The 15,305-nt window shown below is 36.9% G+C and overlaps 1 pseudogene; it reads right to left on the bottom strand.

The window, feature by feature from the left end:
• Positions 1-8,845: 8,845 nt before the first annotated feature.
• On the bottom strand, positions 8,846-11,888 carry LOC113352351 (annotated as a pseudogene).
• Between the last annotated feature and the right edge of the window lie 3,417 nt (positions 11,889-15,305).

Below are 15,305 nucleotides of genomic sequence, written 5' to 3' on the forward strand. Positions count from 1 at the left end.
TGGATAACTGGGGATCCTCTAAGTCAATCAGATTTGACTCACACAGCTGACCACAATTAAAGAGGTGGTCTTCCTTAAGAAAATGTGTCGACCCTAATCTCCTAACGTAATTAGGTTCAGTCTCAAAACTTAATAACCGACACATCTGAAAATCATAAGTTCCCACAATTGGAAGAAAAGTTTTTGGCGGGAAAACAAAGTCAATTTGGGTATTATCTCCTGGGTAAACCACATCAACCAGAGGATAGGTTTCTAACAACTAAGCTTCTTTCTGGGCATCATTAGGTTCGGTAAAATGTGTATGAAGATAATCTTGTAAGATGGTTGAGGCACAAATGTCAAGTCCTACACGAGGGAACTTTCTAATAGTTAAAGCACGCAGAGAATTACCCCTAAACTTAGAGTTTTCCGTGTCTCTAGAAAGACTAGTCACAACTTCCCTAATTTCTAGGTCATCAGATTCCTGAAAATGGTCAATTGATTCTTCTAAGTCTGGTTCATCCTCGCTCATCTCTACGAGTTTATGGTCTTCTAAGATTAGTGTTTCTAAATCGCTAGACTCTAAAACATTATTCTCGGGGTAAACTCTTTCCTCTAAACCATCATCACAAACATATAAAGGATTACAAGCGAAAGTTTCTAGTAAAGGCTCATTAATTAAGGTGTTAATCATAGTTACTTCCTTCGATTCACTGATAGGCACATCAAATAATAGATTATCCAACATACTGCAGGCTAAAGGATCATGAACTATATCGTCTAAAACAAGGGTATCTCTTGTCAAATCCTCGTCCTTTTGAATAGGTGAATAATTATTAAAATAATTTGGATTTGAACTAGAAATAATATTATCATTGTAAAGCTCAGTTAGAGTAACCATTTCCTGTTCACTATTCCTACATAAGTATGATTCTCCATCAACACTATCCTCATCATAATAACATGAAAGAGATCGAACCTCATCTAAAATAGTGTCTCCAATTCTATCATCGTCATCTTGATTAGGTGAATAGTAACTATCCTCATTTTCAAGGGTAAAACTGGGAACACTGTGTTGGAAATTCATATAATTTCGAGTAATTATTTCATTCGTCTCAGCTATCCGCTTGAGGTGGTCTTCTAAAGAAGGTTCACTCATTATTGTAGTTCTTTCGTCTATAATTATACTATTCATCTCAGTTAACTTACGCGTCGACTCAGCTAACTTCCTGAGGGACTCTTCTAAAGGAGGAATAGGAACAGAGGGATCATAAAAAGGACTACTTTTCAATAGTTTGATTGTATCCTTTAGAGACGAAGAACTAGTACTATAATCTTCTTGCTCGTAAGACTGATGCACGTGTGGATAGTAATTGAGCTCACCAGGGTATGACCCATATCCTTCCAAAAGTTGGCGTTCCCAACCACTATTCACACTATGGTAAGAGTAATGTCCATATTGTTCAGTTGGATAATCATATTCATTGTGATGACTATTATAATACCAGTTTGACATCCTAACTGCAAGGGAATTCTACACAAGCACAAACAAGGCTGACTCGACCACAACAAACCTATTTTATCTAGCAAACAAAAAGCATGATGGATCCCTTAGATTGTTTCTAGACCAGCTTTTAATCCTTCGAAAGAGAATTCGTTACAATTTGAGCAAACCCCTCTGGAATCAATCCGAGTAAAAGTAAGTTGAATTGAGGAGAGGGAAGCTCAGTGGAGCTTTGATACCCAAGGCCTCACCGGAATTACAAGGCGGCGCAGTCACACATTCAACTCACAAAAACCATCATGAACTTTGAAGTATGCTTAAAAAAGTAACCAATATTTTTCGAATGACTTTCCTATTAAGCTCGTTACCCTATCGGTCTCGTTCTAGTCAGTATTTTAAGCTTAGGTTTGCGTAGGTTACATGTTCCTAAGGCGGGAAAGAAGGAAACGGTGATGAAATCCGAGTCCTTATCTTGATTTGGCCAGGCCTTTCCATTTACTAGAAAATTAAATCTGATTTCAGGTCCTCAATATATAGGCATACAAAATAATCCAGTAAACCTGCTGACAGGGGATTCGCGGGTGTTTAGAATTCTTACCTCCCGTTCCAGACGGGGGATGAACCGTTGAAGTCGACTCGGGCCACAACTCCAATGTCGTGTACGAACCCGAGGGGCCGAGAGGATATCGTAATCGTCGTCCTTCTTTGCACACAATTTATATTAATACTACCCTTCCGTAGGGTTTAAAAAAAAGTCCCAAAGTTCAATGTCCGAAAATAAAAAAAATGTCCAAAAATAAAAGATTACAAAAATAAAAACCTTAATTACAGTTTCTAAAAAAATAAAAAATAAAATAGAATATCTATATACAAAAATTTTCTTCTTCACTCCTTTTTGATTCCTCCTTCTTTTTTTCTTTGGCTTCGCTTTTGTTTTCAGCACTTTCTCCCCTTTTCTTTAGCTCAGTTCCAAATCTGAAAGCAAACAAGAAATACCAAAAGGCGTAAAAAGGAACAAATAAAAAAAACTAAAAACAAATTTATAAACAAATCCGCGTCGGCGACGCCAATAATTGATGTGATTTTCAATGATGTTGTAGTAAGATGATTCGTTCACTCAGATTTGTTGAGAATTTGTTTTAAGACTTAATAAAGAAAATAAGGAAAAATATATATACACAATTTGTCACAAGATGAAGAGACGCTGAGACGCGGGATTCCACTACTTTTCATATTGTTATGGTTCAGTCATTAACTCTAGACAATATAGCTCAAACAAAAGAAGTTGTGACTCTAGTTCTTTGCCAAAAATAAATTTCGTAAAATATTATTTGTAAGTTAAAAGCATGACGCATCTAAAGTATTTAGAACTAAGCATGCGTCATCTAACAAAATAACAAATAATTAATAGAAATCATAAAGCAATTAAATCTATGCAAAAAGTCAATAAAGAATTAATTCATTTACCACAATCATGAAAAGTTGCTTCCTCCGTTGTCCCAGTGATGGGGTTTAGCTCCGCATGGTGAAAACACACTCAAAGGAATTTTTCATTGCTCAAAAAGGTGTTTACAAGGAGAAAAGGTATAAAGCAGTGTGTTTGTAACAATTTTAATTGTTACATAACCCACTGTTACAGAGAAACACTAACAGACTGTTGCGATTTCGAAATAATTGTTGCAAAAACTGTTACAGAGATATTGAATTTGAAACTATAGGCAACGATTTCTGCGACTGTTCTTGACTGCTGTTATGTGTTCTTCTTCTTTAATGGCAGCAGGAGAGACCAGCTCTGCAACTCCCGATTCTCACCTCTATTCCGTCCCCTAACTCCCCATCTCCCTTTATGAAACAACAACACCCTTTATATAGCCAGTAGCACCAAGAAATCTCGTTATAACTCAAGATAATTCTCTCTTAACTCGGCCTTGATGAAAAATATTTTGGGAATATTTTCTTCCCTGATTTAGCTTCCCACGCTGTTTCCCCACGCCAAATTACTCTCAATGCATCCAGTCATTGTCCAGAACTGTTCCAACATGCAGCAGCCACGCGAAAATCTCTTGGTCACTCAATCAGGACTCCGAATGGAAAACCAACCCGTGGTGCTCTGATTTCATATCTTGGGTTATCTAGACAAATTTGATCGAAAAAAACACCCATACCAGCTTTGTTATGACAAATCACATCTACCCAAGAAGTTTTAGCGATTGAATCGCACATAAACTCCTCCAAAATCCGATCGAAAAATCTGACTGTGAATTGAAACGTTTTCCCCGCCAAAATAATTTTTTGAATTTGTGAAGAAGGACACCCCTTATCCAGTAGTCGCCCCTTATCTGTTGCTGGAGTGCCGATAGTAATTTGGGTGCCCCTTAGTAATTTTCTCCTAGGGTCCAAATAACACTTTTCGAGCAACTTTTCTACACAAGTGTATTTCAGCAAAAACACCTACACAAACATAAAAATATCATAATAAGTACAAAATCAAGCACTAACAATAGAGGCATTAAGGACAATTCGGACACAAAAATGTGTCTATCATAAATTTTTAATAAACTTTTCCCCTTTTGAATCAAAAGGAATAAAAATAATAATAGGCATTGCAAGTTTGGTCCATATCTGTTCCATAAACCCATCATTTAGATGGTATATATGTATAGCCCAAAACATAAGATTTACGGTTAAGATTAGTAGTTATGGATTTAGTTTATATTTTCACGATTTAAGGATTCCAAATTTGTGCACCCTTTTAAAACCTAGGTGCACATTCCATCCCTTCCTAGTGGAGGATTTTGTTTGAAAAAACCACCTATTTTTGTTCCAAAATTAATAGGAATACTTTCTCTCTCCACTTGGCCTGTCTTTTACTCTTCTTCTAAACCTTTCCTTCAATTTCGGTTCTCATAAAAATTGGAGGAAAGGTTAAATTTGGGTAATACCTAAAGCAAAAAAAGCTAGAATTCCATTATTGAAATATCCTAAATAAGCTGATTTCACAAATCAAGATCAAGTATTATAGAGATAAATTGGGATTTTCACTATATGCAAGTGTTTTTATCCTAAAAAATATCTCTGTCTTTTATTTTCACAAATCACGATCGAGTATTATAGAGATAAATTGAGATTTTCACTATATGCAAGTACCATCTAATTATTAGACATGAAAATTTCGATCATCACGCTTAAGTTATAACAGGTGAAAATTGTCATTTTTTCGGCATTACTGCAACTTTCATCAACCTTGTTACTTTGAAAATTGGAACTTTCACCACTTATCATGTGTGAAAACTGAGATTTTCGTGCTTATTAATTTGAGAACTAGAATTTTCGTTGTCCAGAAAACTGATATCTTCACACTCATTTTTTTATAAATCATGCATTTTTCACACTTATCATGTGCCAAAAGAGTTGCCCACGTTTCAGCTACTAGCACTGTAGTTATTCCTAATGGTTGTGCTAGAGCCATCACAACTTGAGAACTTCAGCCCCTGCAAATGAATCCTGCGCCCGCCATTCCTGGGTATCCCCTTACAGCACCATCTGTGTTGATCTATAAGCAGTCATGTTCCGGTCTGCTCCATCCCGCTAGTATTGTTTTTGTTGATCCAGTATTTATTGTTGTGTTTGTAGTCGGTTGATCTCCGGGTAAAATTGGGAGCATTAACTCTTTTGCCTATTCGGATTCTTGTTGTTGTTATTGTTGTTTGTATTTAACTCATTTGATTAAATTTAGATTTATTGTTATTTTAACTGCTTTACAGATAAAAAGAAGATATCTCACCCAAAAATATGAAGACAACGGTGATAATTGGGTTTCTTCTTCTTTTTTCTTCTTTTTATAATGGTGAACGTGAAAGTATAAGAGGTCTGAGTACGGTTTTATTTTGTTTTGAATAATGAAGAACATAATGAGAAAAGATACGAGAGTGAGATAAAAGAAAAAACATGGCGTGGGAGAGAAAAACAATCTACCATAGCTATTTTTTCCTAAATTCTTGGTTTTTACTACTTTTACAGAGCATTAAGTAATTGTTGGGATTTTCTGGATTCTTGGATTTTGACTGTTTTTAACAAAGACCAAGTATGGAAGTTAAACTAGTAAATTATTAATATAAAAAAATTAATTTAGTAAGGCTAATAATCCCAAAACTAATCACGTGTTTGACATATATACTATTTTAATGATGGTTTTGTATACACATAAAAAAAAAAAAAAAAAAAAAACTGATAATCTTCCCCCTTTAACTATAATATGAGAATTGGAATAACTCTATATGCTTTAGCTCATTTAACTTATTATTCAACTGAATATAAAAAAATATTATATTTTTAAGTATGGTTGTGTTGCTTGGCACCATAAACATAGATTAAAACCTCAAAAAAAATTGTATCCATCTGCCATTCCCTGGAAAATAATATCTTTTGGTCATGTTCTCGACTCAATGTAGTTGATTTTGGACGAGATGGCCGAGATATTGTCGATAATATCGGTTTTAGTGTCTATTCGAAATGCCGATATTATTACTAGTTCACCGATATTCACTGAAATAAAATGTTTCTGTCCCGGCTGATATTTACCAAAATCCTTGCGCGACTTAAAGCTCCTTCACATTTTTATTGCATTGTTATCATCACTGTTAAGATTAGTGAAATTGAGAATTTAGAAATGTAGATTTCTGGTTCCGTCGCAGCCGAGGTGGCCATGAACCAAGTTAGGGCACGTGCATAAATAGTCAAGGAGACCAAGTCTGGAACACGAGTTGTGTAATCTAGGTATTCTATCTAGATAAGCTTAGCCAATCTTCTAGGTATGCTGATAGGTCCTATTATCTATATCAATAAGAATTCTCTATGTAATTGTAGAGAACTGGAGACCAATATAATCCCATACGAGATATATTGTCTCCCTAGTTTATCTTTGAAGTCTCTTATCATAATTTAATATGATTTCAAATTTCCAATGATATTACACTGTCATGTCGTTTTTTTCCAGTACATATTTCTCTAATAAGATAGGTTTCACATTCACAATTCGTCTTTTATTTCAATTCAACATGCACATGAATATCTAGATGATCGAAAGAGACAAAGAACGAATAGAACTGAAAAAACGTATAAGTACTTTTTTCACATTACTCACAGCTCTAGAATGGAATCTACCTAAAGTGAGTTGGTCATTACCAGATAAACTGATTACTCAAATTGAAATTTCAAGGAACTTATATATAGGCTATAGAGTAACAATAGTCTATATGCACATTGAACCAGCCATTACTGACCCAATCATCCCACCAGAGCAAATGTTTTTCTTCCATTTCTTTTGTTCTTAATATTGAAAGACAAATAATACGTGTACAAGTGATTATAACATAAAACGAGCATATATCCCGAAACAAAAACAATATATAATAAGTTTCAAAGTAAGAAAAGAAGGAAGGACAAGGTTTAACAAGGACATCAACTTGTGTGACCACCGTCATAATTCTAAAACAAACTGAAACGCACCAACTGGTACGTAGTATAGAAAATAAAAAATAAAAATTTAACATAATATTTCCACAATGTTAAGATCTTTATGATTATTCGCAAGACTGAGAAACATAGTTTTCCAAAGAAGGTAAACCGACATTAGCCTAACTCAAGGAGTTTATGCGGAAGTGTTATTAGAATCACTTAATAGTTTTAGACATACCTATAGTTTTTTAGTTTAAAGTGTTGTTCGAGAAGAAGACCCGTAGCGTTGGATTCATGTACGTACTCAGAGAAGTTTGGAGATGAATAAAATAGTGGGTATCCACCCCATCACGATCGCAACCCCATCCATTATACCAGAACTGCCAACATATGACACAAAACTTTTGACGAAGATTTCCAAGGTTATCTCCTCCATAATGATCATCATAATGATCCTCAGAAATCGGTAAGAGCATCTTACTAAGAGGGCAATATAAAAGAGGTGAATCATCAGGAGTATCAGTAGTATCACCGTCATCACCGTCTTAATGTGCTTTTTGACCCCGTTCATTGTTACTTTCTCTACCTTGAGATCAATGTCAAAACCTAAAAACACAAAGAAATTCAAAGATGATTTATAATTCAGAAAAGATATGTAAATAATATTAGACGTAGGCATATGAAAGTCACCTAATCATACTGAAATAATATTTCCTAAACACACCGGGACTAGGAAAAGGACATATTTGCTAATATTATTACAACACCATATTTTAAGAAAAGTTCAAAAGAAAAAAAAAAAAGTCGATTTTTGTAGGTTGGATTTGATTTTTATAGCTAAATTTTCATATGTCAAACTTGTGTGGGCGAGATTTCAGCCGTCTAGTCTCATCGAGATTTAGAGACTCCATCTCTCTTGGCCATCAGATATCGATCCAGTTACATAGTCCAGTTGAAGGATTATAGTTCAGCCATATAAATTGGCTCCATCATCACAACTATTTCGACCAAGAGGTTTTATTCTCTCTTTATATTTTGCACTGATGTAAATGTGTCATGGTAGTTTCCACTCTTTGCTTCTACGATCAATTCTTTCTTATTAATACCTCTCTGGAATATACCGAGATGACTCTTCGGTTGCTTTAATAATCACGTCGAATACACACCCATCCGATCAAATACATAAGTTGCTACAAACTCTTTCTCTGCATTCTTCTGTTCACAGAGTCTTCCAAATGTTGGTTTTAGATCTAGTAGTGGTGGTGAGAATGCAGTTCTTTCCATGCACTTTATCTTTAATTTGATCGAATGATGGTAGTTGGAGAATGATTAGGTGAAGAAGAAGAAAAAGACGAGACTTTGAAACTTTCATGCACAAACATTTTTGGGTAATTAATAGAGGTAATAAACTTGAATTCAAGTCTCTTTTGGATCTGATTCTTTGTTTTAACGTAACTTCGGAAAAACGTTTCTTTTGTTCTCTTTTTTCTTTCTTTTGGCTTTCAGTCTTTGTATCTCTTTAAAATTCCGCCATCAAAAGGAAAACAAAGGTTAAACGGAAGAATGACGTTAAAGTCAAATGTAGTTCTTCAGTTTTACCCCTTGGCACATATATCATTATATTTTTTTTTCTTGTACTGTAATGTCATTTACTCATTTTTGTCTCGATGATCTTCCTTCCTGATAGGTCATTTAACCATGTATGGAACTTATTATTGCCCCTTTTAGGCAATTCTTCGTGAATATATAAAATCTATAACGAGAGTTTTAAAGTTGGGCAAGTATATACACTAGGTGATGGTTTATGGATCTTTTTTGGCAGCAAACTTCTACTTGGGAACATCTCCACCATTCATTTATGGTGAAAATGGCTAATGTGATGAAGGGTTTGTCACTTAAAGTAACTCAAGGTGTCGAAGTTCTCATTCGACCACTTATCTGTTGTTGCTTACCTTGCTGGTGAATCTCATAAGCAGGCCTCTTCATGAACCGGAAAAGTGAATCTACTATTGTGCACAACAGCCAGTTAGTCTTGAACGGAATGAAATAGCACAAAATGCTATTGGTGCTTTGTTTGTGACAGTGTTGTCATGGCAATGTTGTCAACTCACGGGTTGGGGGAAGTTGGGAGTAAAGTGCAGTATAGTCATAGAGAAGTGCAGTGCCGGGATAAATTAAGTGGCTATGCTCCGTCATGATGACTTAAGCACACATTCTTCACTGTTCTTGAGCTTTTTTGGTCTCAGGCTCGATCTTGCTATGATTCATCAATTTAGTGTTCATCATAACACTATATTCAGTCAAGATTATTTCAAAACTCCTAATAAAATACTTCAAATCAACAAGGATTAGGGCAGTAAAATTTAGTAGAGCAGTAAAATTTAGTAGAGCAGTAAAATTTGGTTGCAGTACTAAGTATGCGAGTGAAATGTCGGTAGTTTTCTTTTCCTTTTTTGTTATGTACTAACTACACTGCTGCAGCTTCTCTATAAGTAACCATGCTTCTTTCCCATGGTTCAGTAAAATGTGGGAGCTTGGGATCTTACGCCGGGTGGAGAAGAATAGATGATGAAGATTATCACACCAATCTCGTTTGTTTGCACAAGCAAAATGGGCTTTTAAACAAAGTAAGACACTAAGACATTTAGAATTAGAAGTAAACTGAAACCCCCTAATCCAAATATTTATGCTAATACCAAAATTATCCTTTTTAATTAAGGTTGTGTTATATTATGCAGCTGGACTTGGTGCGGAATAACGAGCTGATGGCGATTGTGAACTAGTACCCTGTGGTGTGACAATTTGTTATTTTGGTTGGTTCATTTGCTTTGAATTGACATGGGCAAGTAAAGCCTTGATTTGGGTTCCTGTGAGTATTTCTTTCTCCAGTAGAGCATTAGCTAGTGCATGGAGTTCTTTGCTCTGGGTAGTTAGAATTGTCTTCGCATCATAGTAAGCCCTGTCCAAGAATCCTCTCACCTCTTCTTCTATAAGAAGTCTAGTTTCAGTGCTCATACTCCTCCCATTATCATCATAATCGTGAGCTACGAGTCCAACTGCTTTGCTCATTCCATATTTCGTGACCATTGCTCTTGCTAAAGATGTTGCTTGTTGGAGATCAGAGGATACACCTGATGTAACTTCACTATCGCCAAATATAAGTTCCTCCGCTACTCGTCCACCCATGCAAACATCTAACCTAGCTAGCATTCGCTCGCGAAAAACATTAGACTCATCTTCATCGGGCAATTGCGCTACCATTCCAAGAGACATTCCACGTGGAACTATTGTTGCTTTGTGAACTTGACGAGCTCCGTCTGTGTGGATGGCTACTAAAGCATGACCACCTTCGCGGAAAGCTGTTAATTTTCGAGATTCATCAGAAACCACAGATGACTTGCGTTCACTTCCCATTATAATCTTATCCTTAGCACCATCCTTTGCTGCTTTCAGAGCTGCAACGTTCACCATATTTGCAAGATCTGCACCTGATAATCCAGGTGTTCCTCTGGCAATATTAGTTAGATCAATATCTTCTTCTTTGAGAACCTGTCAAAGGTTATAGAGTTTGTAAGAACCCCACAAGTCAAGCATGCATATATATTTCATGCGTTTAAACATTGGACAATAGAGCTGAATATCGAAAATAATCTAAAATATCCATGAAATTATACACGAAAAATAAAAAATAAAATATTAGTTACCTTAGACATGTGAGATTCCAGTATCTGTCTTCGTCCTTCAACATCTGGTTGGGAACAACGAGATTACGATCAAAACGTCCAGGTCTAATAAGTGCTTTATCCAAAGACTCTGGGAAGTTGGCTGCAGCAATTACAATAACTCCATTATTTTGGTTAAAGCCATCAAGCTCGACAAGAAACTGATTCAAGGTCAGCGAGCCTTGCGGATCTTTGGGGTTACGGTTCCCTCCAACTGCATCTATCTCATCAATGAAGATAATACATGGAGACCGCTTCTTTGCTGCAGAAAATAGATCCCTCACTCTCTTTGCTCCTACACCAACAAGCATTTCGTCGAATTCGCTCCCGCTTTTGTAGAAGAATGGTACTTGAGCTTCTCCAGCAATGGCTCTTGCTAACATTGTTTTACCTGTTCCAGGTGGACCAACAAGCAAAATCCCCTTAGGGAGCTTTCCTCATGGGCTCGTAAACCGCTGAAACAATAAAAAGACTACTATTGTTAAAGACTGAATATATAAGAACCTAAAAATTCAAAGATATATGAATAAAAGTTGAGCAAAGTCTCCACATTTAATTTACTGCGAAAGAAGGTTCAGACAATCGTATTGCCCGTAACATTTTTTTTAAATTTTAGGTGTAACATGTGCAACTCTCTCATGTTCCCAGACCATAACTGGACCAACTGTTGATAACGAGAATTCACGCTTTTTTGAAATTTACATACCTTAGGATCACGAAGATAATGGACAATTTCTTCTAGCTCAGCTTTGGCCTCATCAACTCCCTTCACATCACTAAATTTTGTACTCGACTCCGTGCTAGGTTGGACCTTTTCACTAAATCCCAGACCTGATAGAAAAACAAATCAATGGAATAAGCTTTAACCTTCAACTAAACATCTTCAAGAAAAAACTCGTATTCACTATAAAGTGTTAATGTGTTATAATACACCAAAAGGAATTACCATCAAACGTTCCCACTTTCCAGATAATTACTCCAATGAGGAGGATTTGGAGGGCGACTAGAATAATGGGCATCATCTATATCCCCATCGCAATGTGATATTTGACCTTATTCATTACACCTTCTGTGAAATTGCCACCATATGGCTTTAACCTTAGATAAAAATTTGTATGGTTGTCTCCAGCATAATCCTCAGGAATTAGTGAGAAGGCAATGAAAATAATGGTGGTCATCAGTGCCACCTCCATCACCCTCTTAATAAGCTTGTCGACCCCCTTCATTGTTATTTTCTCTGCCTTGGGATGAATGAGTCGCAATATAGCAAAACTACTACTAGTCAAGATCAATGTTTAAACCTAAAAACACAAAGATAATAACAAACTAATTAAGTTGTGAAAACTTGATTTATAATTCAGAAAAGATAGGTAGATACTGAGTAGCTAGTTAAGAAAATATGAACAGGGGGTTAGTCCACGAGTGAGTTGGAGGGAATTTAATGTATTTTGAATCTTGGAGATTTTGAGGGAGTGTAAGAAAGTAGTGAGAATTTGAGAGAGTTTGGTGTGTTGAGTGTAGGGAGTTTGAGAGACTCTCCCAAAATCTCTACTTTTTTGAGAGATTTGGAGTGAGGCAAAAATACACTATAAACTCCCTAGAACTCCCCAGAACTCCCAAAAAAAAAAAACTCCCTATCATTCTAATTTTTACCACTAACAGGGAGTTTAAGAGTTTCTTTCAAACTCCCCCACGACTAACGGGGTTTTCTAGGGAGTTGGGAAGACTCTTCTAAACTCTCCCACGACTAACGGGGATTTTAAGAGACTCCCTCGAACTCCCTCACGACTAACGGGAAAAAACACAACTACACCCAACTCCCCCAACTCCCTTGAGGACTAACACCCTGTAAGTATTTGAGTGTGCGTTCTTTACAATAATATTAGGCGTCTTATATATGCAAATAAAACTAACTCAATAACAAAAATTCTAGTGATGTAATAATTCCTAAACATACTAGAAAAATCTAAAGACTTAAAAGGCCTAGACAAATAAAACTCTCACGTTGAACGGTGAGGAAATCCTCGCTTCCTATTGGCCGAAATAGGTCTTTTTTGAGTTTTGTGAAACGAGTGTTTTGGCGACGTATGATTGGTTTAGAAAAGAATAGGAAAAAGATTTAAAAAAGGAAACTAAATTCTATTTGGAATTCATGAAGTGACAATACTTAAATGAGGACATTTGTCAACCTATGAAAACCTATGGAATTCTATTGGTTTAAAAATTACAAACTTAAAGAAAACCTAACTTACCGTGTTTAGAATTCTATGTAACTCAAAACTAAATTTGGACATCGAGTAATTAATATATTAGGACCATTTTTTTCAAATTAATATATAAAGGGGCAAAAAATCAAGAAAATAAAAGGAATAAATAAATAAAATTAGCACATATCCTCCACCTATTTAATGTATTTGCTCCGCCATATCAGATAAAAATACATCTCCACGGGGCGGGGCAAATCCCCGCGCACACCAAATCAAAAATGCATTTCCACGTGGAGGGGCGAAGCCCCGCGCATGCCCAATCGAAAATACATCTCCACGGGGCGGGGGAAGCCTCGCTCACAACAAGTTGAAAGGAAATAAATAAATAAAATCTGCACATATTTTCCACCTATTTAATGTATTTGCCCCGCCACACCAAATCAAAAATACTTCTTCAAGGGACGGGGCGAAGCCCCGCGCACACAAAATCAAAAATGCATTGCCACAGGGAGGGGCAAAGTTGTACACCAAATCAAAAACACATCGCTACGGGGCAGGACGAAGCCCCGTGCACACCAAATTGAAAAAAAAAATATGCCTGATGCGTAGCACGGGCACAAATCTAGTTGTACTTAAACTTACACAATTTCCTCTTTCTTTCATGGTGGAATATAAAGAATTCGAAGAAGAATTACAAGAGAATGCCGGTCGAGACTCGAGAGTGAAGGTCGTGACACACAGACAGACAGACTGACTAACCGACCGACCTTGAGATTGGGGGTAAAAATTTGGTGGAAAACTGTGTGGAATTGACCTTTTTGTGTGCCCAATAATATTTTGTTTTCCCTTTGGAGTTCAACTTTTGCATAAATGGGACTTGTCATTGAGATGCAGTCTAATCTCCGTTTCTTCAACAAAATTATATCAAAAAGTTCACTCATAAAAAGGTAAATAAAACTCATCAAGACTCGAACAGAATTGCATACCATTGATAATTGATATTGATTACATTGGGGGATTCATATTATAAGCTAATGATTATCAACTCATACCAATTCCAAAAGAAACTCCTAACTAGAAACTGAAATCGCAGAGACAATAGACCCTAGAAAAATGCTTGAAATCAACAACTAAGCATAGTTGGAAGAATTGCTTTTGTTCATCATCAATATACCATCAATCTCAAATTAAGCAACTTCCAAAACCCCTAGGTAGAAACTGAAATTGCAACCACTACATAAACCCTAAATGATAAACTGAAAAACCCAACACCACCCACCCAAAGTCTAATCAGCATGTGGGTGTGGCCTCCGATCCGCTCCCCTGCGGCCTATCCCATTAATCCATTTCAACATTAAGAGGCAAAAGAGATCCAAAAGCAAGTCGAAAACAAAGGTAGTAACAAATCTTTCTAAAAAGTTCCAACCCTTGGGTTTCAAACTCGATTCAATTCCGTGCACAGCAACAGATCCACTCAGATACAAATCGGGATGAACAATTCTAATTCCATCCAGTGTGTAGTTCGATCTGAATTGTTGGTAACATGAATCGGTGTTGGCTCTATTAGGAATCCTCGGACCTAACTAATCTCGAAAGCCGGCTTGCAAGGTTAGGATTGCCCAAGGCTTATTAACCCCCCCCCCCCCCCCCCCCCCCCCCCCCCCCCCCCCCCCCCCCCCCCCCCCCCCCCCCCCCCCCCCCCCCACACACACAACGACTAGGGCTACATTGACGGAGTGGCGCGGAAGCCACGGACACACACTGACGGGGACACTTGACTGGTTACGGAAACCACGGACGCACACTGGCGGGAATACTGAGTGGTACGGAAACCACGGACATACGGGCAGCGTTGAGAGGAGCCTGGCTCTGATACCATGTTAGGAATCCTCGGGCCTAACTAACTTCGAAAACCGGCTTGCAAGGTTAGGATTGCCCAAGGCTTATTAAGCATGGGACCTAGGTTGCCCTAGGCGATGTGGTACTATTTAACAGGATCAAGAAAATAAGTTGGAATTCCTAAACCGATTTCAACCTTCTGAAGTTCAAAGAACGGGAGATATCTTGCAATAATGTTGTATCTTAAGGTAAAATCCAGATTATAACGTGATACAAAACCCTTAACTTGATTCTTGTTCTGAGAGAAACAACCCTCTGCAGGTTACTATTGGACATTGGATTATCAGAAGAAGAAACTAAGAATGTTGCATTAGTTGGGAATTCAGATGGATGAATGGAGCACAAGATTCTTACCCAATCCCTGTGTCGAGTTGATAATAATGCTTGTACGACCATTTGTTGATCCATGGAAACTGCAATTTGGTTTATATCATCATAGATTGGGTACGAATCAGTATAGGTTTTGCAAAGATCACCAGAAATGGTTTTGGGCTATTGTTGTTGTTGATCGAGATTTGTAAATCCTTGAGTAAAAGT

This window comes from Papaver somniferum, chromosome 2 (assembly GCF_003573695.1).
Source record: "Papaver somniferum cultivar HN1 chromosome 2, ASM357369v1, whole genome shotgun sequence".
Taxonomy (NCBI): Eukaryota; Viridiplantae; Streptophyta; class Magnoliopsida; order Ranunculales; family Papaveraceae; genus Papaver; species Papaver somniferum.